This window comes from Panthera onca, chromosome X, assembly GCF_046562875.1.
Source record: "Panthera onca isolate mPanOnc1 chromosome X, mPanOnc1 haplotype 2, whole genome shotgun sequence".
Lineage (NCBI taxonomy): Eukaryota > Metazoa > Chordata > Mammalia > Carnivora > Felidae > Panthera > Panthera onca.
The window spans coordinates 95,403,815-95,430,366 of NC_138357.1; the positions used below are offsets into that span (position 1 = coordinate 95,403,815).

Here is a 26,552-nt window from a genome sequence, read left to right on the forward strand (position 1 = left end):
ATATAGTGCACCACTGATTTCAGGAGTAGATTCCTTCGTGCCCCTGACGCCTTTAGCCCCCCCCCCCCACCACCCCTCCCATAACCCTCAGTTTGTTCTCCATATTTATGAGTCTCTTCTGTTTTGCCCCCTCCCTGTTTTTACATTATTTTTGTTGCCCTTCCCTTACGTTCATCTGTTGTGTCTCTTAAAGTCCTCATATGAGTGAAGTCATATGATTTTTGTCTTTCTCTGACTGACTAATTTCACTTCGCAGAATACCCTCCAGGTCCATCCACGTAGTTGCAAATGGCAAGATTTCATTCTTTTTGATTAAAGTGTATTTATTGTGTTTTGAGGTGAGAAACTTATACCAGAACAAAATAAAATAGATGAATAATGGCAAAAGAAAAGGCTGTTGGGGCGCCTGGGTGGCTCAGTCGGTTAGGCTGCAGACTCTTGATTTCGGCTCAGGTCATGATCTCACGGTTTGTGGGATCGAGCCCCACACAGGGCTCCACGCTGACAGTGCACGGAGTCTGCTTCTCATTCTCTCTCTTCGTCTCTCTATGCCCCTCCCCTGCTTGGGCTTACTCTTTCTCAAAGCAAATAAACTTAAAAAAATAAAAAATCTCTGGTCAGAGTGGCTAACGTTAACAACTCAGGAAACAAGAGATGCTGGCGAGGATGTGGAGAAACGGGAACCCTCTTGCGCTGTTGGTGGGAAGGCAAACTGGTGCAGCCGCTCTGGAAAACAGTGTGGAGGTTCCTGAAAAAATTAAAAATAGAATTACCCTACAACCCAGCAATAGCACTACTAGGAATTTATCCAAAGGATACAGGGGTGCCTATACATAGGGGCACATGTACCCCAATGCTTCTAGCAGCACTTTCAATGATAGCCAAATTATGGAGAGAGCCCAAATGTCCACCGATTGACAAATGGATTAAGAAGATGTGGTTTATATATACAATGGAATACTACTCAGCAATGAAAAAGAATGAAATCCTGCCATTTGCAGCAATGTGGTTGGAACCGGAGGATATTATGCTAAGTGAAATAAGTCAGTCAGAGAAAGATAGATACCATACGTTTTCGCTCATACGCGGAAGTTGAGAAACTTAACAGAAGATCATGGGGGAAGGAAAAGAAAAAAAATAGTTACAAACAGAGAAGGAGGCAAACCATAAGAGACTTTTAAATACAGAGAACAAACTGAGGGTGAAAGGGGGTGGGGGGGCGGGGAAAATGAGTGATGGGCACTGAGGAGGGCACTTGTTGGGACGAGCACTGGGTGTTATATGTAAGTGATGAATCACGGGAATCTACTCCCGAAGCCCAGAGCACATAGCATATATACACTGTATGTTAGCTAACTTGACAGTATACTGTATATATATAATAAAAATAAAATAAAGCTGTAATAAGTAAAAATAAACATAAATAAAAATAAATAATAAATAAATAAATTCTAAAAGCTGTTATGACAAAAAGTCATTAACTGGACAGTCATCATGAGAGCAGATTTCTATATTTTAGGCCCAAACCGTGCTGAAATGGCTGGAGATCTGTTAACGAAGCAAAGAAACTTGATACGACCTCATTAGTATTCCCCGAGGTTGTCTTGGGAAGAAGACAGACTCCAGTTTGACCACATTCTTGGAGGAGAGCAATCGTTCTGAGTACACCTAGGGGCTCTCACTTAAATTCCTCCCATCCTAACACGAAGGGTGAGACTGTTCCTAGAGAGAGAAGGGCCATAAGTAAAAAACCATTTTATTAAGGTTTCTAAGAGATTCAGGGTGATAAGCATCTATGACCCAGCTTATAACAAAGAAGGGAGCACTGCATTCTCCTCTCCTCCCCCCCGACAGCTTGAGGCCTGACATGAGTCTGGCGCCTCCCCTGTGGGCCCGCCCATGGCGTGGAGCAGTGGTGGTACCCGGTGGGAGATTCTGGCGCCCGATGAAAGAGGGAAAGCAGCATCTCTCGGCAAGTGTGACGCATGGCGTCAACGACCACGATGCTATGTCATTCCTCGTATCCGCACCCTTTGCCATCAAGAGGCGGAGTGTACTCCTTGATCCTGGGTTCAGCCATTGACCGCTGTGTCCAAGAGAACAAGGCAGAAGACATAGCGTGCCGGCTCCAATTCTCCTTTCTCATTCTTTTGCCATCGCCGTGAGAAAAACGGGTCCGGGACAGCATGGTCTAACGTGGAATGCAGTCGTTATCCCAGCTGGACCCAGCCTCGCTTGGCCAATCTCTGGCCAAGAAGTATTAGAATCCCAGCCTAGATCAGCCAGTGCTCATCATACCCCCCAGTTGCGTGGACCATAAATGCAGTTGAATGCCATGGAGGTTTTTGAGTTGATAAGCTATGCAGCAACACCGCACAAATAGCTGATGCAGTAAGAAAGACTCCTTCCTGAGCACATAAAGAACATCTCCGGAAGGGCCACTTGTAGAGAGGGTCTCTATCAGTGATGGGACAAAAGCCAGTGGAATTTGATTCGCTACCACGACGGTGATTCCCATTAGCACGTCCACTGTGCGATGAGCACTGGCCATATTCTGTCTATAGGGTTGATAAAGAGTTTCAAGATCCTATGGCAGGTTACATACACATTTACATATAAATTTGTCAAACTTGAGATTGATTGTTTTATTATATGTAAGTTATATCTCATTGTAAAAAGTAAATTAAAAAGGAAAGGAGGGGCTCCTGGGCGGCTCAGTCACTTAAGCGTCTGATACTTGGTTTTGGCTCAGGGCATGATCTCATCGTTCACTAGTTTGAGCCTCGCATGGGGCTCTGCGCTGACAGTGCTGAGCCTGCTTGGGATTCTCTTTCTCTCCCCCTCTCTCTTTCTCTCTCTCTCTGCCCCTCCCCTGCTTGTGCTCTCTCTCTCTCTCTCTCAAAATAAATAAATAAACTTAAAAAAAAGGAAAGGAAAGGAGCCTCTGCCAGTACAACCCAGGATATCCTTTTAAACCAAAACCGGGGAAGCATGAAGGAGTCCTGTGCACATCTCAAATATTCCAAGCCCCGCTGCTATGAGCCTCTCACTAGTCCCTGGCCCCCTATCCCAGGAGCAGGACGGTCACACACGTTTCTACAGCATGCTTGTTAAAGAGCATGGGGCCTTGAGCAAAGGAAGAGAGTGGGGCTAACTCCGAAATCCATCATCATCAGGGATGGCCGCATGTCTGGACAGCCAGTCAGCGTGCAGGCTGAGACAGCCAGGCCCGCAAAATGAGGATTCCGTGATGCAAATAAATAATCATCATCAGGCTTCTTCAGCACAGGCGCTGCTCGGCAGTCCACCTGGGCAGCTGTGGCTTGCTCCCGACCAGGAAGCATTAGCAGCATGCTTGTGATTCCCTTATTATAGTAATCATTCCCTAGCCGACCGCAGAAGGAGTCCAGGCATTTCCCCCCTCCAACCTCCATCCTCGTCCAGTTTACATGCATTCTCTTTCCTCAGCCCGCTCACTTCTTTCTTCTCCTCTCCTTTCTCCTCCAAGGGGCCCCAGCGATGCCTACAATGGGCTTATCAGTCTCAACCCACTATTTTTTACAAGTTCAGTCCCGAAGCACGATGTGCCTGCGGTTAAATCTGCCGGAGGTGAGACAACTACCCATAGCTGACTGTGAAAAAGGGTGCTTTCTGTTTCCTGCTGCACAGCACTGCACGCTGGAACTGGCAGCCTGTAATTAACTGCCGCGTTACCTTCTATCAAACTGCAGCAGGAGGAAAAAAAATCTCTGGAGATAACAGTAGTGGGATAGAAAGAGCACTGGGCTCTGTCTCTGACCATCAGAATGTGAATTTTGGTCTTGATTTACAAGGTGGAGAACATTAGCCCCTGGCTACTCGAAGTGGAGGCCGTGGACCAGCAGCACTGGCATCCCGTGGAGAATTTCAGGACTCATCCACCCACCTCTCATATTCGAGTCTGCATCTTAACACGATCCCCAGGTGAAGTTTGAGAAACACGGACTTAAGCAAATCACTGCTTCTTCTTTTCCACATGCGCGTTAAGACAGAGCGACAGTAAGTTCTATCTCAAGGGATGCTAACACGGCGTTCATGATTAGTAGATTGTTCTTTTTTTATCTTGTTTTTTTATTATTTACTTACTTATTTAGAGAGGGCACAAGTAAGTGAGGGGCAGAGAGAGAGAGAGAGAAAGAGAGAGAGAGAATCCCAGGAGGGGCAGAGAGAGAGAAGTGGGGCTCACCCGGGGCTCGTGTTTTACCCGAAGCGGGGCTCGTGTCCACCTGAAGTGGGGCTCGAGCTCACCCAATGCGGGGCTGGAGCTCATCCGACATGGGACTCAGACTCACAAACCGTGAGATCATGACCTGAGCCGAAGTCAGACGCTTAGCGACTGAGCCACCCAGGGGCCCTGATTTTGTTTTTTAGACTAACATAAAGCAAAATCGATTTTTAGGGGGAAGGCATACATTTCCATGAATTTTAACACCTATTTTTATGTAACCGCCACCCATATCACGATAGAGAGTATTTCCATGGCCAGAAAAACATCTCTCACCAAATCCCTTTGTAGCTAGCTATTCCTTGTCCCTACCTCTAGCCCCTGGCAACCGCTGGTCTGTTCCCTGCCACTACAGTCTTAACTCTTAGAGGATGTCATATAAATGAAATCATGCAGTGTGTTACTTTTTGAGGCTGGATTCTTTCACTCACCCTCTGAGTCATACAAATTGTGTTTTTATTCCTTTTTATTCCTGAGTAATGTTCTACTGTATGCAAGTAACAGTTTGCTTATCCATTTCTTGTGTTTCTTTTCAGCTTTATAGAGTATAATTGACAAAGGGTAATATAGAGGTGCCAGGGTGGCTCGGTCAGTTAAGCATCCGACTCTTGATTTCGGCTCAGGTCGTGGGTCCAAGCCCCACATCAGGCTCTGCGCTGAGAGTGCAGAGCCTCCTTGGGAGTCTCTCTCTCCCTCTCTCTCTGCCCCTCCCCAACTCGTGCTCTCTCTCAAAATAAATAAATAAACTTTAAAAAATGATAATATAGTTAAAGCATATGGTGGTTTGATGCATGTACATGTTATGAAAAGATTCCTACCATCGAGATAATTAATACATTCATGGCCTCATATATTTAGATTTTGTGTGAGAGCACTTAGCTCCGTTCTCTTTGCAAACTTCAATCATACAATACAGTATTACCAGTTGTAGTCACCAAGTTATACATTAGATCCTTGTAACTTATTCATCTATAACCAAAAGTTTATACCCTTTTACCAACCTCCCCATATTTCCCCCACCCTCTAGCCCCTGGCACTCACTATTCTACTCTGTTTCCATAAGTTTCACTTTTTTTTAGATTCCATATATAAGTGATACCACGCAGTATTTGTCTTTCTCTGTTTGACTTATTTATTTCACCTAGCATACTGGCCCCAAGTTCATCCAAGTTCATCTAGGAAGGAAATGACTGGATTTCCTTCGTTTTCAAGGCTGAATAATATTCCAGTGTGTGTGTGTGTGTGTGTGTATGTGTGTGCGTGTGTGTGTGTGTGCGTGTGTGTGTATAACATTTGCTTTATTCATTCATCCATCCATGGATATGTAGGTTGTTTCCATATCGTGGCTACTGCTATTGTGTTATAATGCATATATTGGTCGCCTTGATGGCATCCCATAATTCCTTTAGGTTTCTTCACTTTTTCATTCTTTTTCTTTTTGTCCCTCTGATTGGATGAATTCTACTGCCATATCTTTGAGTTCACTGATTCTTTTCTCTGTTGAATCTAGTCTTCTGCTGAACCCCTCTACCGAATTTCTCATTTGTTATTGTACTCTGCAGTTCTATGATTCCTGTTTGGTACTTTCTTGTATTTTCTGCCTCTTTGTTGAAATTCTCGCTTTGTTCACGCATTGTTCTCATGACCTCAGTGACCATCTTCATGGTCGTTATTGTGAACTCTTTATAATGGGTAAATCATTCATCTCCATTTCATTAAGATCAATATCTGGAGATTCATTCTGTTCTTTTGTTTAGAACATATTCTTCTTCATTTTCCTTGATTCTCTATGTTGGTTTCTGCGCGTTAGATAAAATAGCCACCTCTCCCAGTCTTGACAGACTGGTCTCGTGTTGGACGTGAACCTTATCAGTCTGCCTGGCCCGAGTTCCTGGTTGCTCCTCAAACCTTTGTGATTGTCTGATCTGCCGTCTTTGCTCTTAGTGGCAACTGGTAGTTGAGGATTTGCCGAGACTCATTAGTGTCCCAAACAGGTGGCTCGCCATCAGCACCTAGATGGGTGGTGATTAGAAGCTGGACCCTCAGGCAGCAGCTAAGACATGGGCATATCTTCTCCTTCCTCTGTGCTGAATCTGGGTACGTAGCCACAGAGGGTGTTTCTGTGCTCATTTAGAAACTCCTTCTTTGTTTGCTGTGATCCTGTAGGACTCATGAACACAAGTCCCAATGGCTATCAAAAAGTAGGTGATTTGGGGGCCCATCCCTCCGGTGGCAGCTAGATGTGTAGAAAAGCTCCTTCCAGGGAAATTCTGCCAACTTGATTTTACTATTGGGGTGAGTCAGAGGGAGAATATGGAGGAAGCGCCCACCAGTTCTTTGGGGCTCTTGGAAGGACTGCAGTCAGTACCACTAGATTCAACTTTCTAATATTTTGTTGAGGGTTCTTTGTGTGTTTGTTTATGTGAGATATTGGTCTGTAGTTGTCTATTCTTACATTGCTTCTGTCCGATTTTGGTATCAGGTGATGCTGGCCTCACAAAATGAATTTGGAAGTGTTCCAAATCCCCACCTCTATATTTTCAGAAGAGATTGCATAGAATTGGTGCTATTTCTTACTTAAGTGTTTAGTAGAATTCTCCAGTGAAACCATCTAGGCCTCCGTATTTCTTTCTTGAAAGATTTTCCACGAATATTTTAATGTGTTACAGGACTATACAAGTTATTTACTTCATCTTAGGTGAATTTTGGTCATTCGTGGTCTGTAAGGAATTGGCCCATTTCAACTAACTTGGCAAATCCATGTGGGTGGAACGGGTCATAATATCCCCTTATTATCCTTTCAATGGCCATGGGGTGTGTAGCAATAACCCTTCATCCATTCCCCACATTGGCAATTGGTTTCTTTTCGTCCTTCCTTGTCAATATTGGTAGCGATTTATCATTGTGGAAATCTTTTCAAAGAACATCTTTTGGTTTCATGGATTTTCTCTATTGTTTTTCTGTTCTCATTTCCATTATTTTGTCTTACCTTTATTATCTTCTTCTGTCCATTGACATTGCCCTTATTTCGTTCTTTTCCTAGCTTCTTAAGGTTTAAGCTTAGATTTAATTAGGCCCCTTTTCTTATCGAATATAAGCATTTAATGCTAGAAATTTCCTTCGAAGCACTGTTTGTTTTGAATATTTTATTTTCACTTATGTTTAATTAAAAGATTTTCTAATTTCCCTTTGGGACTTCCTTTTTGGATTGATAGGATTGTTTAGAAGCGTGTGTTTAATTTTCAAATGTTTGAAAATTTCCTGTTACCTTTCTGCTGAGTTATGGCTTCATTCCATTATGGTTGGAGAGCATACTCTGATTGTAAATCTTTTACATTTGTTAAAATTTATCTTATGACCTAGGACATGGTCTCCATTGGTGAATGTTCCATGTTTACTTGAAAATCTGTATTCTGATGGTTTTCGGTAACATTTTCTAAAAATGTCTATTAGATTCAGTTGGTTGATGGTGCTGCTCACTTCCTGTATAGCCTTATTTTCTGTATACTAGGTCTGTCAATTTCTGAGACAGGAGTGTCAAAGTCTCCAACTATAGTTGTGGATTCGTCTCGTTCTCCTTTTCGTCAGTTTTTGCTTCACGTACTATGGGGTTCTGTCATTAGACACATACTCATACGCTGTTGTCCTGTCTTCTCGGCAACTGACTCTTTTATCCGTATGTGCTTCCCTCCCTCACCCTTGGTAATATTCTTTGCTCTGAAGTCTATCAGTATTAGTGTAGCCACTCCAGCTTTCTCTTGATTAGTCCATGTATTTTTCCATCCTTTTACTTTTAACCTGGCTATATCATTATATTTGAAGCGAGTGTCTTGTAAATAGCATATAGTTCAGTCATTAAAAAGAATCCATGCTGACCGTCTCTTTCAATTGATATGTTTAGACCATGTGTATTTAATATAATTATGAAAATGTTTTGATTTCTACAATGTCATTTTCTGTTTGTTCCCTCTGTTTTTCACTATTTTGCTTCTCCTTGCCTGCCTTCTCTTGGTTATTTGAACATTTTTAAATATATGTTTTAATTCATCTATTGTTGTTTACTATATCTCTTTTGGGAGATCTTTGGTTGCTCGAGATATTAGAATATACGTATTTGGCTTTCCCCATTCTATTTAGAATCAATAGTTGACTATTTCAAGTGGAATGAAGAAATTTAACACTGAATAGGTCCCTGTACCCTCTTACATTTATGTCGTAATTGTCTTATATATTGCATCTAAAAACACTGGAAACCCTATTAAACAACACGATACATTTCCTTTCAACTGTCAAACATATCTTTAAAAACTCAAGAGGAGAGAAATAGTCAATGTTACCTACTCAGTAAATCCTTTAGTAATAGTAAATAATTATTTACTATTTACATTACTATTTCTGTTTGCTCGTCCCACATTCCTAATGTCCCGAGCTTTGTCTTGGTATCATTTCACTTGTCTGAAGAAATTCCTTTAGCAATTATTTCAGCACAGGTGTGCTGGCTATGAATTCTCTTACTTTTCCTTCATCTAAGAATATCTTGAGTTCACCTTTACTCCCGAAGAATACTTTTCACTGGATATAGAATTCTCAGTTAACTGTTCTTGTTTTTCCAGCACTTGAGAAGTACTGTGTCATTTTCTTTCGGCCTCTGTGGCTTCTGCAGAGAAATTCACAGCCATTGGAATAATTGTTCTCTTATAAATAAAGCATTGTTTTTCTCTGACTGATTTTGACAGTTTTTTCTTGGTTTTTAATTTCCAGTAGTTTGATTATGCTGTGTCTGGCTATAGATTTATTTGAGTTTATCTTATTTGGAGTTCGCTCATCTTCTTGAATCTATAGGTTTATGTATTTTATCAAACGGTAATTTTCAGCCATTATTTTTTCAAATATTTTTTCAACATAGAGTTCTTTCTCCTCTTCTTCTGGGATTCTGATGGCACAATTATAAAGCCTTTTGGTATTTCCCCAGAGTTCCCGAGGCTTTGTTCATTTTTTCTCAGTCTTTTTATCTATTACTCAGATTGGTTAATTTCTATTGATCATTTCTGCCACCATCTACATTGTATTATTGAGCCTATCCAGTGAGGCGGGTTTTTTTTTTTTTTTTCTTATTTGAGTTATTGTATTTTTTTGTTCTAAAACTCCCACTGTTTTTTTTAAATATCTTCTATTTTTGATGTTGTTGAGATTTTCTACCTTTCCATTCATTTCGATAGTGTTTGCCCTTACTTCCTGAAGTCTTTTTACAATGGCTATTTTCAAATCTCAGTTTGGCAATTCCAGCATTTGTATCATCTTACCATTATATCCTGGTTCTCTGTATACTGAGTCATTTTTGGATTGCATCTAGATGTTCTGAATGTTATCAGATTCTGGTTCTTCTTTAAATCTTGTGGAGAATGTTGCTGTGTTTTGTTTTAGTAGACAATAAACCTAGTTGCATTCCGGCTGCCGATTCTGACCAGCCTCCTGTGGGTTGTGGTTTCTTTTTTGTTTTTAAATATTCATTTATTTATTTTAAGAGAGAGAGAGAACACATGTGAGAGCAGGGGAGGGGCAGAGAGACGAAGAGACAGAGTCCCAAGCAGGCTCTGTGCTGACAGCACACGGGGCTCGATCTCAGAACTGCAAGATCATGACCTGAGCCGAAATCAAGAGTTGGACGCTTAACCGACCGGGCGACGCAGGTGCCCCTGGGCTGTGGTTTCAATGTCAGTTCTGTTTTCAAAGCCTTTGCTATACGATTTGGACCTGTCTCATGTGTGCCGGACCCATAGGCCAGTCTTTGACCTGCACATTGGTCTATTTCTTTGTTCAGTTCTCAATATCTTTAGTACACTGTTCAGGATCACATCCGTGCATGCACAGGTATGGGCTGATCACAGAAATTCATAAACAGCTTTATGGGGTCACGTTCACAGGCTTCTCCTTCTCTGTGATTTCCCCACATTTTTTTCTATTTCCCTGGGGCCGTTATGTTACAAGGTAGTTCCTCCAGAATAACATTTATTAGGTACCTACCATGTGTGAGGCTCTGTTCCAAGAAATTAATGTATGTTATCTCATTTAACTATCATGACCATGCTATGAATAAAGTATTATTGCCATTCCTGTTTTGCAGATTGGGAAACTGAGGCCCAGAATGGTTAAGCAACTTACCCAAGGTTGCTTACTCATTGCATGAGCCATTCTTCTTCGCCCGTAATTCCATTAACACAGTTACTGTATGATAATTATTTAAAATAAATAATAAATAAAGGTATGCCCCATCTCCAGAGCAACAATGCTTTCTTTTCCAGTTTGAATTGTTGGCAAGTACCAAGTGTGTTAGTTCCCTGTGGCTGCCATAACAAATTATCAAAAATTGGGTGGCTTCAAATAATGAGAAATTTATCCTCTTACAGTTCTACAGGCCAGAAGTATGAAATCAAGGTATCAGCAGGTGTGTACTCCCTCTGGAGGCCCTAGAGAACAATCCTTCGTCACCTCTTCCAGCGTTTGGGGGCTGCCAGCATTTTTTGTGGGTATATCACTCCAATCTCGGCCTCTGTCTTCATACGGCTTCCTCTTCTGTGTGTCTGTATCTTCTCCTCTTACGTCTATGGGTCTCGAATCTGTGTTTCTTATAAGGACACTCATCATTGGATTTAGGGCCCATCCCGATAATCCAAGAGATCTCATCTTGAGATCCCTAAAGGAATTAAGTCTGCAAAGACTCGCTTTCCAAATAAACCATATTCACAGCTTCTGGACAGGGATATAGCCTTTGGGAACCAACATTCAACTCACTATATCTAGCACAGACCCCCTTATGTGCTCAGTAAATACCGTATGAGATAGCCTCTCCATTGCAAATGATAGAAATTCAAGCCAGACTAGCTTAAGCACAAAGGGAGTTTATTTGTTCACGTAACCGGGAAGTTGGAAGAGACAGTGGCATCACACACGGTTGGATCCTGGACTCCACGGTATCTGTCAGTCTCTCCACCTTTCAACTTGTCTTCTGTCTTGGTGTTGCTTTATTTTCAAGAAGCTTCACCGTCAAACAGATGAGAAACCCTCATTCTGCCAGCATCCATACATCAAATCTCAGTGAACACTTCGATTGTTCCTGTGTAAGTCACACACCCATCGTGGAAGGCACTGCTGTGATCAGAGTAATGGAAGTGTTTGATTGGCCAGTCCTTCCACGACCCCTCTGCGGCTGGAGCACGTGATGGTGGAGGTGGGCAGGTGTGATTAATATCCTACCAGAACCACCTAGAACGGAGGTGAAATCGGTTCTCCAGAGGAGGGACACTGACAAGGCCAATAATATACGGCCACTGTAACTTCCAAGCCCGTGGTATTTGGAGGCGCGAGTGCATTGCTGAGGGACGACTTAATGGGTCTTGGCCGTGTGTATCTTCTGTGATCCTTTCATCATATTTAATCAGCTCCACCAGACAGACTTCATCCTACTCATCTCAGAGGCTTGTAATCTTCAGATTCTCTCTCGAAGCGTTTACCATATACATGCACGACGGACGTTTCCTTTCTTTTGGCAAGTTTGAGTTTGCAGCGCCTCACAGACCCTCAACTGTTCCCAACGTGCTCTGTGGCAGGGAGAAGCAGCAGTGTCTAGACTCTGGCTTTGTAGGGCAAATAGCTCCAAAAGTCTAATCAGGATTCTGGTCCAAGCCCTCCCTGTTTCCCGACACCCCGTTCCTTGCACTGCAAGCTTTCTAAATACTCTCGCAAAGGCATGACCCTGCCGTAGCCCCCAAATCAATACTATGTAGGCCATCCTGGTCCCTACCCACAGAGGTTTATTAAGGTTGGAACCAGAAAATCTCATTAAAGTATGGTCTCACCTCCTTTATGACCTCGTGTTGAGGACTCTGTTGGGTCAGGGCTCAAGTGCATTATAATGCACAGGATGCTGGGTATCCAGAAGGACTTCTGCCCTTTTCCCTGACAGTATCCCCCACCCAACTCCCAGCCACCCTCCCCAGCTCTTCTTACTTCTGTCAGTTTGAATCCTCCCAGATCAGCTTATGTGCCGAGGGGACTTTTGTCCAAGCTCCCTTCAGTTTTTGGCTCCCCTGTGCTAGCATATTATCTCCTCGTGCTGCAGACACACTTCCTGTAGTCCATGTGCCTGGTGCCCTGTCACACGTCCTATTGGTCACAATCTCTAACGGTGACCAGGGTGGACAGCTCAAGGTCAGCTGCGGCTCATGAGCGTCACCAAGAATGAGCACCGTGCCTTTGCTCTCTGCCCCAAGGCACTTATGAGTCCCAGGCCACTGCAGGCACAGCTCAGAAGTTCAGGGTTAGCCCTCTGCCGGATGGGAGCCAGGGAACTAATGTTCCTGCCTCCCATCTTTTAGGAGACATTTTTGGGAGGCATTCTATATGCTTCTTAGGAAGCCCTGGAAGACCTAGGCCCTGATAATGCTCCTTTGTATTGACTTTCTCTCCATCCCTGTCTCCACTCTCCCCCTCCCCCACTCTTGCCCTTTGGAATCACTCCCCCCCCCCCCCCCCAGAACTACCCTTTCTCAAATACTTGTTTCTGGCTCGGCGTTGAGTAATCCAAGGAAGACACGGCCTCACTTGCCAAGCAGAGAAGCTAGGATCCCAGTGGCTGTCCAGCCCTCATCGTTTCTCTCCTCACGGGGTCCAGGGCCAGCACCCAGGAACTGGCTTTAGCTGTGGATGGTAGAATACTGCAAGAGGAAGAAGGTTGAAGGAGTCTAAGTGAAGCGGCAATACAGGCTGGTGGAAAGGGTCGAGGCTGTGTTCTGTCACTGCTTTTACGGACAGTATCGTATAACTGTGTCCCATCGTGCTAGATTTCAAACCGTAGCTCTACCATTCCTTGGTGGTGCCGACGAGGTTACTCTGAATCTGCCCGCTCACCTTTCCAGGGGTCGTGTTCTGACCTGACGGAACGCACTAACCCCATCCGTGATCTACCGCCCACCATTAGTAAAGCCACGAAGCCAAGTGGCTTGGTCTTCAGGGTTGTTTATGCTACCAGCAGCGACACGGCTTCTTAGAGGATGTGCTTTCTCTCACAGCCACCTCCCTTGAAGAACCCAGAACACGGCCCGAAACTGCCTGTTTCCTTGGTCCCCCAACCAAGCTCCCTAGACGACACTGCTGTTGTGGGGGTATTCTGTCGCGCAGCAAGTGAGTGGAAGTCTGTCTGCCCTGATTGGTCATCTGTCCCTATCCTGACACACATAGTCCTTCTTGTTGCCGGTGACCGAACTGTTAACAGGAACACTGCCTGGGCCCTTGTTGGAGCGCCTTGCCCACACCCTTGCTGTGTTTACACGGGCTGCCCGGTCTGACAATCCCCCCTCATCCACGAAATGAGCCCTAGAAACATTGGCCCAGCCCAACATTCACGGATGATTCCTGATATCTTTCATCTCCCGGGCCCAGAGGACAAACTCTTTTCCTTTGTGTTCTATTTTGACATTATTCTGCCTCTTTGTTCCCATTTTAGGGCAGTGTGAGGGGAGCTGTGCATTAGCTTTTGTGGGCTTTAATGAAGCAGGATTTCACAGCATTTCATATCAGGTATCATCTTTTGTGTGCATGGGGAGAAGGGCTGAGAAATGTTCCTTTAACTGGTGCCAGAAGAGAAGACAGAGAAAGCCAAGGAAAAAAAATCTGATAACTACTTTTTTCCATTAAAGTTCCGGCCCCTTTCTAAAACATGCTATTCGTCTATATTTCAAATCAGTTGGGAATCATATCTTTCCACAACTGCATTTCCTTACTTCCTGGAAACATATATCACAGGATGTATAATAAATGTTTATGCTAGCCGTAAAGAGGAAAGTCACATTTAATAAAATTTACCATAGACCCCAAGGTGAATTTAATATAGGAGCCTGAGTGACGAATCCCAAAGCAAGTGAATTTGGGCTTAAAGCCCATCCTGCACTGACTTCATTATGCATAGTTGATGTTCGGGAAAAAATTCAACAACAAAACTTCCTGAGGTCCTTGCATGAATGAATCGGAATGAGCCTCTCACATTAACCCTGCACTTTCCCGGGTGTCTTTCAGATGCCCCACAAGAAGGCTTATTACTGAGCAGCTGGTGGCTGGCTCCTCCCTGTGTCTTTGAAGGATGGAACAAGAAGAAACAGCTGAAAATTGCCAGGTAGACCAACAAGGACAATTGCAATTACACAGGAAGGACTGCTTCTTCTCCGGATGAAGATATGATCATGAGTCAGCCCTGGCTCAATGTGTTGGGTGAGAGGCATAACCACTGGGACCAAGACGGTTGTCCACACCAGCTGGCCTTCATGACAGGCCATTCAAAATAGAACGGGATGGGGGCGCCTGGGTGGCTCTCTGCGGGTTAAGCATCCGAGTTCAGCTCAGGTCATGATCTCACAGTTCATGAGTTCAAGCCCCACATCGGCCTCTGTGCTGACAGCTCGGAGCCTGGAGCCTGCTTCGCATTCTGTGTCTCCCTCTCTCTCTGCCCCTCCCCCGCTTGCGCTCTGTCTCTCTCAAAAATAAGCATTAAAAAATAAAAAAAAAAATAGAACAGGATGATGGGGGCTCAATTCAACACAGAGTCAGGGGCATGCATGATTCGGTGGCTCATGAAGACCGTCAGAGGCCCGTGTTTACCTGCGAATTAGCATACCTGGGATTGGGCTCAAGTGCTTTTCTGGAAACTGTAAAAGGAGCCACACTGAGGAAACTGGAGTCAGGAAACTATTTTCCTACACTTGTCCAGCTGGTGCTATTTTATGACTGGCCAGGAGAATCCTATAGGTAAGTTCTGATAGGACTAATTTCCACGTGGCCCGAGACTTCAAATAAACACCTCCTGAAACAAAATGTTTCTGCCTGGAGGGAACAGCAAGAGAATCCTCAGGTCAGCCCTGTAATGGGACAGACTTCCTCTACCGCTGTGGCCTGGCCATGAGTAAAATCCATGGAACTAGGTAGATCGTGGTCAAAAGCTGACACACCTTGGGGTGCCTGGGTGGCTCAGCTGGTTGAGCGTCTAGCTCTCGGCTTTGGCTCACGTCATGATCTCACAGTTTGTGAGTTCAAGCCCCGTGTCAAGCTCTGTGCTGACAGTGGGAAACCTGTTTGGGATTCTCTCTCTGCTTCTCCCTGCCCCCGCTCAAAACAAATAAGTAAACTTAAAAAATTAAAAACAAAATCTGACACACTCTGAGATGCATGCCTTCCCACTCTCTTTTCTTGGTCCCAGGAAACACCCCCTATTCATTTCTACCACGGAGGAACCAAGAACAACTGGAAATCGCATGGATCCGGAGGGAGTAAAACCATAGTTCATCCAGTGAGAATGTTTCTAGCTGGACCCACACACTGAAAACATCCTCCCTTACAGCCTGGAAGACAGTGGGACTTAGACAGAGGCCAGTGCAAAACTTAAGGAGGTACTTATTCTCAAGGCTTGACCCTGTACTTGCAGAACCCTGAGACTGTGTGCCTCCTTAAATTTTGCACCCGGAAAGTGTGCTTTGGTCTGCCTGTAGCTAGGGAAGGATCACCACCAGGCCGGGCCTGCAAAGACCTGGGATCGGCTGCCCTTCTTTCCAATGTGCTGCTGGTGGCTGAGCCACGCAGCCCAGGAGGGGTGCAAAGTGACCTCAGGGAGCAGACTTGGGTCGTTCCAGCAGCCCCAGCAAGTTGTCAAAGGATGATTTTTGATCTATACTTGTATTTGCTCAGGAGGTATCAGAACTGAAGCCGGGATGCCAGCCCCGCCACTGGACCTAACTGAAGACACCTTCCTAACCAACAAACAATGGGACTTGTTTTAACCAATTGTATACAGAGGCTTGGGCTCCTCCGTCCTATCCCAAGGGCTAGTTTTAATTAGCATTACCACCAAGGACTTCCCTTTCTGGCACTTAACTCAGAAAACAACTCACCGGCCTGGCCTCCCAAGCTAAGAGTCACGGCTTTGCAAGTATATACATACATATATGCATATATAGGTAACATACACATATGTTAAAAACTTGGTTTGAGAGCATAATTTGTTCCAAAGACATGCTTGTAATCCAAAGCGCTTGTATATCAAAGCGAATTTCCCCATAAGAAATAATGGAGACTCAGATGTGTGCTCCACCACCCAAAGATATTCATATAAAAATGAGTACAGTACTGTAACATAGTACAGAATTATAAAGAAAATACAAAACGTAAAGAAAAATGAACACATTAACCTGCACTTACCTCTGAAAACCTTCATGACTGGTGTGAGGGAGACATGGGAGTGGAGGGTTAATGTGTAGGACGACTTCCACTATCACTAACGGAGTCACTGCTGTCTGTAGGCTCCATGGAATACTTTTCTGCATGGGGTCACCGTATACGCTCGCATAGATATTGACCACAGTACAGTATTAATAAACTGTTGTCACAGACTGTATTTAATGTAACTGGCAATGAGGCAGCCGAGGAAAGGGTCTGTATCTGCAGGCAGCCTGAACTGGAATGAAGCAAAGCATTCCTGAGCTCACTCTTGTATGGAAAAGCAAAGGACTGGCCGTAGGTGCTTTGAAGTGACAAGAAATATACTAGTGCCGTTGTGGGTACCTTCCAACGTTCTGAAAAATCACTGATTTCTGCCAAATGCCACGGCCTGAGATGGAGCATCCGAGCATAGGAGACAATCGCCCACACTCCTGCAGCGAGAGAGAGAGAGAAAGAGAGACAACGTTGGCTCAGTTGTGATCATGTGACATTCGTCATCACGCACCACTCGCGTTGCAAGACATCGCTCGTTTATCAAGTTAAAATTTATTAGAAATGTTTGCTCGTCTTGCGGAAGCCTCGCAGAACAAGTTACTCACAATCCAAGGTTTGACCGTATGTAGGTTTCCCACTTGGGTCATCTGTTTTATTCTCTGATGATGTCCAGTTCCAGGAATGTGCTTTCCTCCTCTCAGTGTGCTGGAGTTGGGAGAGAAAGGAAGGCACCATCCACTGTCCCCATGGGTTCACCGAAGCAAAAAAGCCTCCTTCACTGTACTGACTGGGGCGGCTGCACGCTGCTAAGAGCCAGCAAGACCCAGCCCCGGCAATGCAATAACCATCTGATTAAGTAGCAGTAATCGCTGGAGCTGCTTTGTGATCCCTGCTCCGTCAGCAAGGACTTCGGGGCGCCTCCTTCCGTCCCGTGCCTCTGAGGGTCGGTGAGCCCTGTGGGGCTGCCTCAGCCCAGAGCTGCACATCAGGACAGATAGGCACCAGGATGGAACGAAGAGGTCTGCAGTCTTACTTTATCCACGAAAGTGAGGGGGTGAGAAAACCCAACCAGTGGGTCTAAAACCAGAAATGTGGGGGCTGGAGGGGTTGGCAATCGGTGCCGTCAGTAACCTCCATGGTGGTGGTTTATTCTTCACACCTGTTTGAGAACCACTGCGCTGAAGTAATCCCGTATCTCCAGGACCTCCTAAAAGGTATGCCGAGTGCTGGTTAAAAATGCAAACTCTTAGGGTTGCCTGGGCGGCTCAGCTGCCTAAGCGTCTGACACTTGATTTCAGCTCAGGTCATGATCTCACGGTTTGTGAGTTTGAGCCCTGAGTCAGGTTCTGTGCCCTCAGTGCAGAGCCTGCTTGGGATTCTTTCTCTCCCCCTCTCTCTGCCTCTCCCCTGCTGGCACACACACACACACACACACATACACACACACTCAAAATAAATAGACATTAAAAAAATGCAAACTCCCAGGCCCCTCTAAAGGTAACCTGAATCCATGGGACAGAAATGGAAATGTCCTCTGGCGGGTGGATGCAAGGATCAAGATACCAAGAAAAACTGTTCATGCCCCACTGCTTCTAGGCGTATGACCCAGGAACCACGGCCCCAGGCAGGGATGGTACGTGTAGAGGTTGGGTGCACAGGCTCTGAAGCCAGACTCTGTGTTTGAATCCTGCCTCTACTGCTTATTAGCTGTGCTACTTTGGGGAAGTGACTTAGCGTCTCTGTGTGTCTGACCCCATCTGTAAAATAGGGATGCAGAGAGCGCCTGCCTAAGTAGGGATGTTGTAAAGATTCAATGACATAATAGACGCCTCGTGCTTACTACACCAGTGCCTGGTGCTTAGTCAGAACTGTGAAAATGGTGCCTCTTACCCCCAGGTGAGGCCATTAAGATCGTGTCATGATGCTTGGGGCACTTATGTCAGGGAAAGCCGCTGACCACACACCAGCGGAAAAGCCAGGCAGCAGGAAGCCGCCCGGCCTCTGGGCAAACCTCAACCACTCAGTATCCACAGCTCAGCCGGCCTCCAAGGACCAAGGTGGAAACCAGCTTTCTCAGCAGGAGGCAGACAACCGACTTCCTAGCTGTCGGAAGTGGGGGGGGGGGGGCGGTGAGGAGAGCTACGCAGTGTCCCTCCTTGGGGGAAGGGGGGGGATTCTTTCCCTGGACCTGACGTCTCAATCCTTCCAAGCTCCCTCCCTGCTCCCTCCCTGCTGCTCCTTCCACCGCCACCACCACCGTCAGGCTGACGAACCTCCCAACCTCCCGTGTGGGGCTGGGAGAACTGCCAGGAAGAATCCGCGCAGCAGTGAGCTCCAATAATGCTAAACAATGGATTAATTACACTGCTCGCCTGTTTAGCTGCAGCTCCCGGGGTCGCCCGCACGTGTGGTCACAGCAGACAACAGGTGCGAGACGCTGGTGAACGCATGGAGCCGCCCTCTGCCCCCTCTCTCCTCCCCCCGCCCCAGCCCCCTCGCCTCCTGAGCACAGTTCAAGTCCTCCAGCCTCCCCCCTGCCCCCGGAGACATGAAAGGCTTTTGTTCCCTCTCTTCCTTCCCGCCTTTTAAAGGGGTTTCGTGCTGGGAGTGTGGCTTGTTTTCATAGCCCCTTGGAGCCATAGGATGGAGAGCTCTAGGGGGCGAGGTGAGACTTCTTTCCAGGAGGGCATCTGGCGTGGGGTGACGGCTGGGCTGGCACTGCTCTGAGCCCACCTGGCCAGGCAGGGAAGAGGCGACAGCTGCTTTATGCTCCTACGAGTGCCAGCTTTCCCGAAAGGAGGTCAGCCTCGGAGACCAAACTGCTAATTAGGTCGCATTCTGCTTCCTGCTGCCACTTTAATTTCCACCCCAGAAAACCTTCAGCTGTGAGTCCAAGACCATCGGCCCCTTTCACCCAAATGCAAATGTCTTCGAGGCCTCTCTGGCTGGCCAGCCTTCCGGCTGGCAGGAGCACCAGCACCAGAACTCTGCATAGTACAGGAGCTTCCAAAACCCCAAGTCTGCCGGGCCCTGGGGCTGCTTTGAAGGCAGGCAGCCCACAAAGACTACAGAAGCTGGGTGTTCTGAATGAGCACTGAACCACAAGTCAGAGAGACCCTGCGCCTAGTTTTGATTTTGCCACTGACAAGCTGGGGACCTCGGGCAAGTCACTTCTGCTCCCTGAACCCGTTGCCTCATCTGTAAAGGGAGTGCGTTGAATCACCTCTCCCACCCCTGAGCACCGCGATTCTCATGATAATTTAGATCTCACTTCCAATTACTGAAGCGCTCGTTTTTTATCGGTGCATCCCTCGCAGCAGCCATCGATGTGTATTTTCCCCTTTTTTCCCCTAAAGACTGAAGCCCCCAGATTAGGTGGCCGTCACTAGTCCCCGCTTGCCAAGTGGGAGAGCAGGAACAGAGAGATCTTCTCCCACCCAGGGTCTCTCTCCGGGCAAGCTGAAACTCTGGGTCGTCACCAATCCTTGGGCAGGGGATGGGGGCTTCCCTGCTAGCAGAACTGCACGAGCAAGAAGCCCCCAGCCATCCAGATTCCCCTTCCTCGTCCTTCCTCACGATCTCTTCTCCTCTTCCCCGACCCTGGTCCCTGTTCCTCTCAACCTCAAATCCACTTCCATGACCCTTATCCAAACCTTACCAAAAGAGACTGTGGTATCAGTCATTTACTCCTTGGTAGCCATGAAAAATAGTCTGTTGCTTTTCTCGGGTGGGTTTGCATTTTCAGCCATACGTGGCGGGTACCATGGTGCCCACATTCCCCGCCCCCCGCCCGCCCCCCCCCCAGGCACTCTGGCCCTCAGCCACCGGGACTGGCAGAGGCCGAGTCCCACTCTGGAGACTGCTCTTGGCTGATGGGGAGGCCTCTTTGGCCAAGGTCACACGGCCTTGCAGGGTGAGCAGGAGGCTGTACAGAGACCCAGCCCCTTTGTCTCTATTCTATGCCTATAAGGCTATCCCTCTGCCTCATCCTGCTTCCCTCCCTCCCTATAGGTGTTGCTCCTGAGGGCAGAGGGCAAAGGGTGCTTCCGATAGACTTGCCACACGCGCCTCTCTGACTCAAAGTGTCTCTCCCAGGAAACCCAAACTAAGATACCTCATTTCTTTTAGGGACCGACCAGAAAGACTGCATCCCTAGTAAAGGAACCGTGCTCAATGGACGGGGAACAATTTCCTTCCCGAATGCCCACAGCTTAGGCAGTTACCTTCTGGCAAAGTGAAGGGACAATCCGTTGAGTCCAGTTTTACAACTGTCCCAATACTGTGGCGCGTCTGAATTCCTTTCCAGACAGGACACGCAGGTTTGGGACGCCCACACAACACTGAGATAGACTCCCCGAAGCACACACGCCTTAAAGCCCTCGACCCCGGCCAGGGGCATCCTCCCTGTGTCCACTCGTGCCACTTCATCCTTGCCCCGTGTCTCAGAGCGGCCCTTGCGACACACTCTGATCCACTGCAGCAAGACATGCTGCCCAAGGGACTCGACGGAGGGAGGAGGTTCCAGGCTCCACAGATAAGGGTTTGGAAACAGGTGCTATTTTCTCACTTTGCTCACGGCTGAAGATTACCGAGCCAGACGGGACCGTGTCTCATCGGTGCACGTTCATTTCTAATATGCTGGGTAATGGGGGTCGACGTACAGTCCACCAGCTCGCGGGGGTCATCGGCTCCAGGGTGGGGAGTGTGCAGGTACGCCTGGAGTTTCTGCTGAGGGGCCCCGTGTGAACCCGCCCGGCTCTCAACCCCAGACCAGCTCCAGACCTGGTGGAAGGGTCTGCTGAGAAGAGCTGCTCTGTCCGAGAAGGCTGACGGGTGATCCGACACAGGGGGCCGGTGGTGAGGTGGCGAAGATCCAAGGGTTACCAAGAGAGGAGGCGGCACAGTGATCTGAATGATTTTAGAGCTGGAGGCAAGAGAAGTCATGAATCTGGAGACATTTCACAGAAGCAGACTCGGTAAGTGACTGGCTATGGGGAGGGAGGAGGGAGAGGCAGGTAAGGACGGTGCGCATGCGCAGGTGTCAGGCTTGAGGGACCGGAGGATGGTACAGCAATTCAAGGTCAGGAGCAATTCATTGTTATTAGGGACAAGGGCCGGGAGCAGGCCTCCAGGGGCAGGGGAGGAACTCACTTTGAACAGGCTGCAGTGGAAAGGGCCATGGGACTCCAGGGGAGCACAGGGTCTAAAATTCAGGAAAGAGGCCTGGGCTGGCGGTGGAGATCGGGACACATGAGAATAGAGGCAGATAGCGGTTGAAATCCCGGGAACGGGTAAGACCACCGAGAGAAGAGGGCCCGGGGATAGAATCTGGAGTGTTAACTCTTAAGAAAACAGCCAGAGTGTGAGGAGCCTGCTAGCAGCCAGGGAGGTCAGGGGTGGATCAGAGGTCATGAATGCCAAAGGGAACATCATTTTCTGCGTGGAGGGTGCCAAAAGCTGCTGAGAAGTCACATGGGCAGAGAAATGGAGAGTGACCCTGGTAGGGGCCGTGCCGATGGCATGTGGCCAACCTCAAAGGCGGGAGCGGCAGAAAGTCTTGAAGCGAAGTAGGGGCCCGTGGGGGCCAACGAGCCAGTCACAGAGACCCTGACCAGAGCACAGAAGGCAACCCGGTCCACGGCAACGCACGCCGGAAGCTTTCGATTGGAAAGCCGTTTCCCTGACACTGAACTCAATGCCGGTTCAAGAGACGACGCGGGCCTCGTGCATCCCCACGTGTTCCTCGGCACCTTGGGACGCGCGTGTATCCAGTCATCTTGTGAGCACTCTCGGGGAACGGGAACTAATGGGTCAGCCGATCACAAGGCCCACAGCTGCCTGCCCAGGCGGGGTAAGGGATCAGAGAGCCCGCCCCCCCCCACCCCCCCCACCCCCCCCCCGGCCGGGAGGCGGTGGCACGAAGGGGAAGCCGACAGTGCTAGGCCCGGCATGTTGCCCGGAACACTTCAAACTTCCCAATTTTAAGACCTTCTTTTAGAGAGGTGCCTTTTGTGGCTTTTTGTCTCGGGGGGGTGGGGGAGGAAAAGAGGCCTCTCTTATAAAAATAAGGCCTCTACCCCTCCAAAGTTCAAAGTCAGTCCACCGTCTAGGAGGAACATCTGTAGAATAGGTTTTGGGATGGGGGAGTGATCCTTTATCTTTACCTCAGCAGCTAGTCTTGGAGGTGGTCTCCCTTTAAAACTCTGGCCCCGGCGTGCATAAGAGTGCCAAAAATGCCTTATCCTTTGTTTTTTAAATGCTTATTTATTTATTTTGAGAGAGGGAGAGAGAGAGAGAGAGAGCAGGGGAGGGTCAGAGAGAGAGGGAGAGAGAGAGAGCAGGGGAGGGTCAGAGAGAGAGGGAGAGAGAGAGAATCCTAAGCAGGTTCCACGCCATCAATACAGAGCCTGACGTGGGGCTCGAACTCACAAACCATGAGGTCTTGACCTGAACTGAAATCAGGAGGCAGCTGCTTAATCAACTGAGCCACCCAGGCACCTCAAAAGGCCTTTTCTTTTAAACTATTCAGACTGCTGGGAAGGTTACAAATTCTCAAAGTAAAATCTCCTAAAATGCCAAGGGCCAACCAAATTAAATGAATATACACACAAGTATCAACAAGCTATGTTTACTAAGCTTCTAGCTGATTCTTCATGCAGCCCTTGGGCCCATTTCCAGGGGCTTCAACACCCCCAAACAGTACCCTTTTTCGATTCCTCCTTTCGCCTCCCCACGCACCGCCCCCCTCCCACCTTCTTGACTTCCTTTTCCTTTCCCAAGTGTAGGTCTCCTGTCACCCAGACCCTCTGGGGCTTGATGATCCATTCCTGGGGACCTCTGCAGCCTTCTTCAGATTCCCAGCAGCAAAGAAATACCTTAGGCCAGTGGTTGTCACACTGCAGCGCGCATGAGAATCCCCTGGAACAGAGCACGGAGCCCGGCTGCAAAGTTTCTGATTCAGTAAGTCAGGGGCGGGACCCAAGAATTTGCATTTCCAACAAGTTCTCAGGTGCTGCTGCTGCTGGTATAGGCCCAAGTTGATCACTACTGAGTTTTTAAGCCACCTTGCCCTGCTTCTATGCCCACGGTGTTACAAATCAGTCAACATTCACTAGTCTACTAACCCTGATCATGGCTTGCGACCCTTCTGTTCTCCAGGCTGTGTTCCAGATAGTCGTTAAACAGGTTCGAAGGTCAAGATGCTTCTGCTCCTGCTGCCGCTGCTAATATCTAATATGCCCAATATACAAAATGATACCACCACAGACCTAGTTGCTCAGGCAGAAAGCCTGCACGCCATCCTGGATTCTGTTCTCTCTGTTCTACTCTCCGTCCGTCAGCGAATGTTGCCAGCTCTAACTGTAAAACAGACCCTGAGCCTGACCGCTTCTCACCCTGGCACATGCCCCCGCCTCTCCTGCCTGACCCTGGGAGAGCCGCCTAATAGGTCGCCCTGCTCCATTCTTACCCACCCCGCCATCCACTCTGCGTACAGCGGCCAAAGGGCTCACTTCAAAACAAGTCCTCTCTCTCTGTTCTCACTGTCCAATGGTTTCTAACAGCTTCAGAATAAAACCGAATCAAAAGTTCCTACTGTGGCCGCCAAGACTCAAATGATCTAGCCTCTGCTCACCCCTCTGATCTCGTCCCCTTTTACCCATACATACGCACGCGCGTGGGGACAAACGCACGCACGCGCACAGACTCTCACGGTGCTCTCCTAGCGTGCTCCCAGCCGAGGTCCCCCGGAACTTGCTCGTCCCTGTGCCTAGAGCGCTTCCACCCCCATTGCGGTGGGCTCACCGTCTGGCCTCAGAGGGGTCTTGCCGAGCCCCCACCTCAATTCACCCTCCCACACATTCCCTAGGCCCCACCTTCCTTTCTTTCCCTTCACAGAACTCATTATCTGACAGTATGTCACACACTTATCTGTTTGCTCTTCCCTCCCTCACTAGAGTGCGGGCTCCGTGGGGGCAAGGACTGGATTCTTTCTCCCCACCCCCACCACCCCCACCGCCAGATCCCCAGTGCCTGGGACAATGCCTGGCCCCAAGTACGCGCTCAATACATAGTGAATGAAAAGGTTGATTAACATGTTTACTATTACATGCTAAGAACTTTGTGAGAATTATTTCAATTAATTCTCATCATGACCTACAGGCTAGATATGATTATCAGCGTTTTATGGGTGAGGAAACCGTGCCCGGCAGACTTAGGCACCTGCCCCAGGCCCCACCTATAGGAGACAGCAGAGCCCAGATAACAAGTAAAGCCTCTTTGGCCCCTGCACACGGTCCCTTTTCCTGACTCCTCACCCAGGACGGGACCAAAGCTGATTTCCCACGAGCGCATTAGCACGCTCACCCCCTAGCACAGATTATTTTCCTATTTTTACCTGGCAAAGAATGAGGCTCCCAAGAGTAGCTGATGCTGATGGATGAAATAGATGGAGAGGTTCAGAGTGACAGGTTCTGCTCAGGTGGGGAATCGGGGAAAGGGCCAGGTGGGGCACAGAACGGGACCGTGTGCCCTGGAACGGAAGTGACACTCCAACAGGACTGGAGAGGACCCCAGATGGATGACGGGCTGTGTTAAAGACAGACACGTCCATTACAGCTTTGCTCCAGACCAGTCTGGGCTTACCTCGGGCAGCACCGGCATACTTCAGACTGGGTCCGGCCACGGTGGGGGAAAATTGAAGGCCATCGTTATTCAGCGAACACTGATGGAGCACATACTCTGTGCCCGGCACCGTGCTGTCAAAATACGTGCCCTCTGCCATCAGCTGTGTCAAGTCAGACCCCCACAGCCCCTTTCTCTCGAGCCCTTTAGACCGTTTCACACGCCTCTCGAGAGTCCACACAGTATTCTAGCATCATCCTCACTTCACAGCTGGGGCTATTTGTTGCAGCAGCCGACACGACTATTGCAGCAGCCGGTCCCGCACACTCTTCCAGGACCTCTCTGATCTCTCTCCTTGCCTTCACAGACACAGCTCTGGAGTCGTCCTCACTTTCTGCACGGCAATCAGTCAGCAGCGTGATGGTCTCCATATTGCCAAGTCAAGTGGATACATTCCGGGCCTCTCTTCCTTAGCTTCTCTTCAGTATTTGGAACTGCTGACGTGTCCACCACTCTGTGTGTTTTGATAACACCACTCTCCCAAGTTTATCTCCTACTTCTTGGCTGCCTTTCTCTTAGTGCCCTTTCTAGGGGTCTACTTTAGTCCTTTCCTCGTGTCCTGAGGGTTGAGGCTTTCCTGTGCTTCCATTCGAGACCCTCTGCTCCTCTTATTCTAGAAACACCTTCCAAGTGACTTCTTTCAACCTATAGCTTCAACTACAATTATACCAAGGTTCTCCAAATATTTTTGTTCATGCTATTATTTTAAGTATTCAGCATAGACCCCTCTGTGTGTATAGCTATTTATTTATAGGTGACATGCATGAATTCTTGTACTTATTTACTCTGTATGTTATAAAACATTTATAATAGAAGTGTGGGAAACGGATACAAATAAATCTAAATAGAAGCTCTAATCATTTCTTCTCCCATCGAAAGGATTATCTTGCTATACATCCTTCTCATAGACTACTAGTTGGCATACACAATTGCCTACCAGATACTTGTTATCATAGAGGTACGCCAAATTTAAATGCGGCATGCACAAAACTAAACTCATCATCTTTCTTCCCAAAACTCTGTCCTTCAGGAGAGTACCAGATGATGCTGGAAAATAATATGTCAGGAAGCAGAGAAGTACTCAAAGGCTACGGGAGATATGCCAAAAGGACACAATAATTGGCTTAAAGGGGCTCCCACTAGGCAGATTTGGGATGACTAGAACATCAAATATATATATATATATATATATATATATATATATATGTATATATGTATATGTATGTATATATATATATATGTATATGTGTATGTATGTACACATACACACACACACACACACACACATATATATATATATATATATTTTTTAGAGGAATCAAGGAGTCCATAGTAATTCTTTTTTAAAAAT

General features: G+C 47.3%; 1 long non-coding RNA gene across 2 annotated transcripts; it reads right to left on the reverse strand.

Moving 5' to 3' along the window:
- Positions 1–1,732: 1,732 nt before the first annotated feature.
- On the reverse strand, positions 1,733–24,504 carry LOC145714258 (uncharacterized). Of its 2 annotated transcripts, XR_014136821.1 has the most exons (4): positions 23,395–24,504; positions 16,868–16,956; positions 16,505–16,760; positions 1,733–2,191 (listed from the first exon to the last, which is right to left on the reverse strand). It is a non-coding gene; the product is annotated as an uncharacterized LOC145714258 (long non-coding RNA). The 2 variants fall into 2 exon arrangements; XR_014136820.1 differs by lacking the exon at positions 23,395–24,504 and having other exon boundaries at positions 16,868–18,634.
- Positions 24,505–26,552: the final 2,048 nt, after the last annotated feature.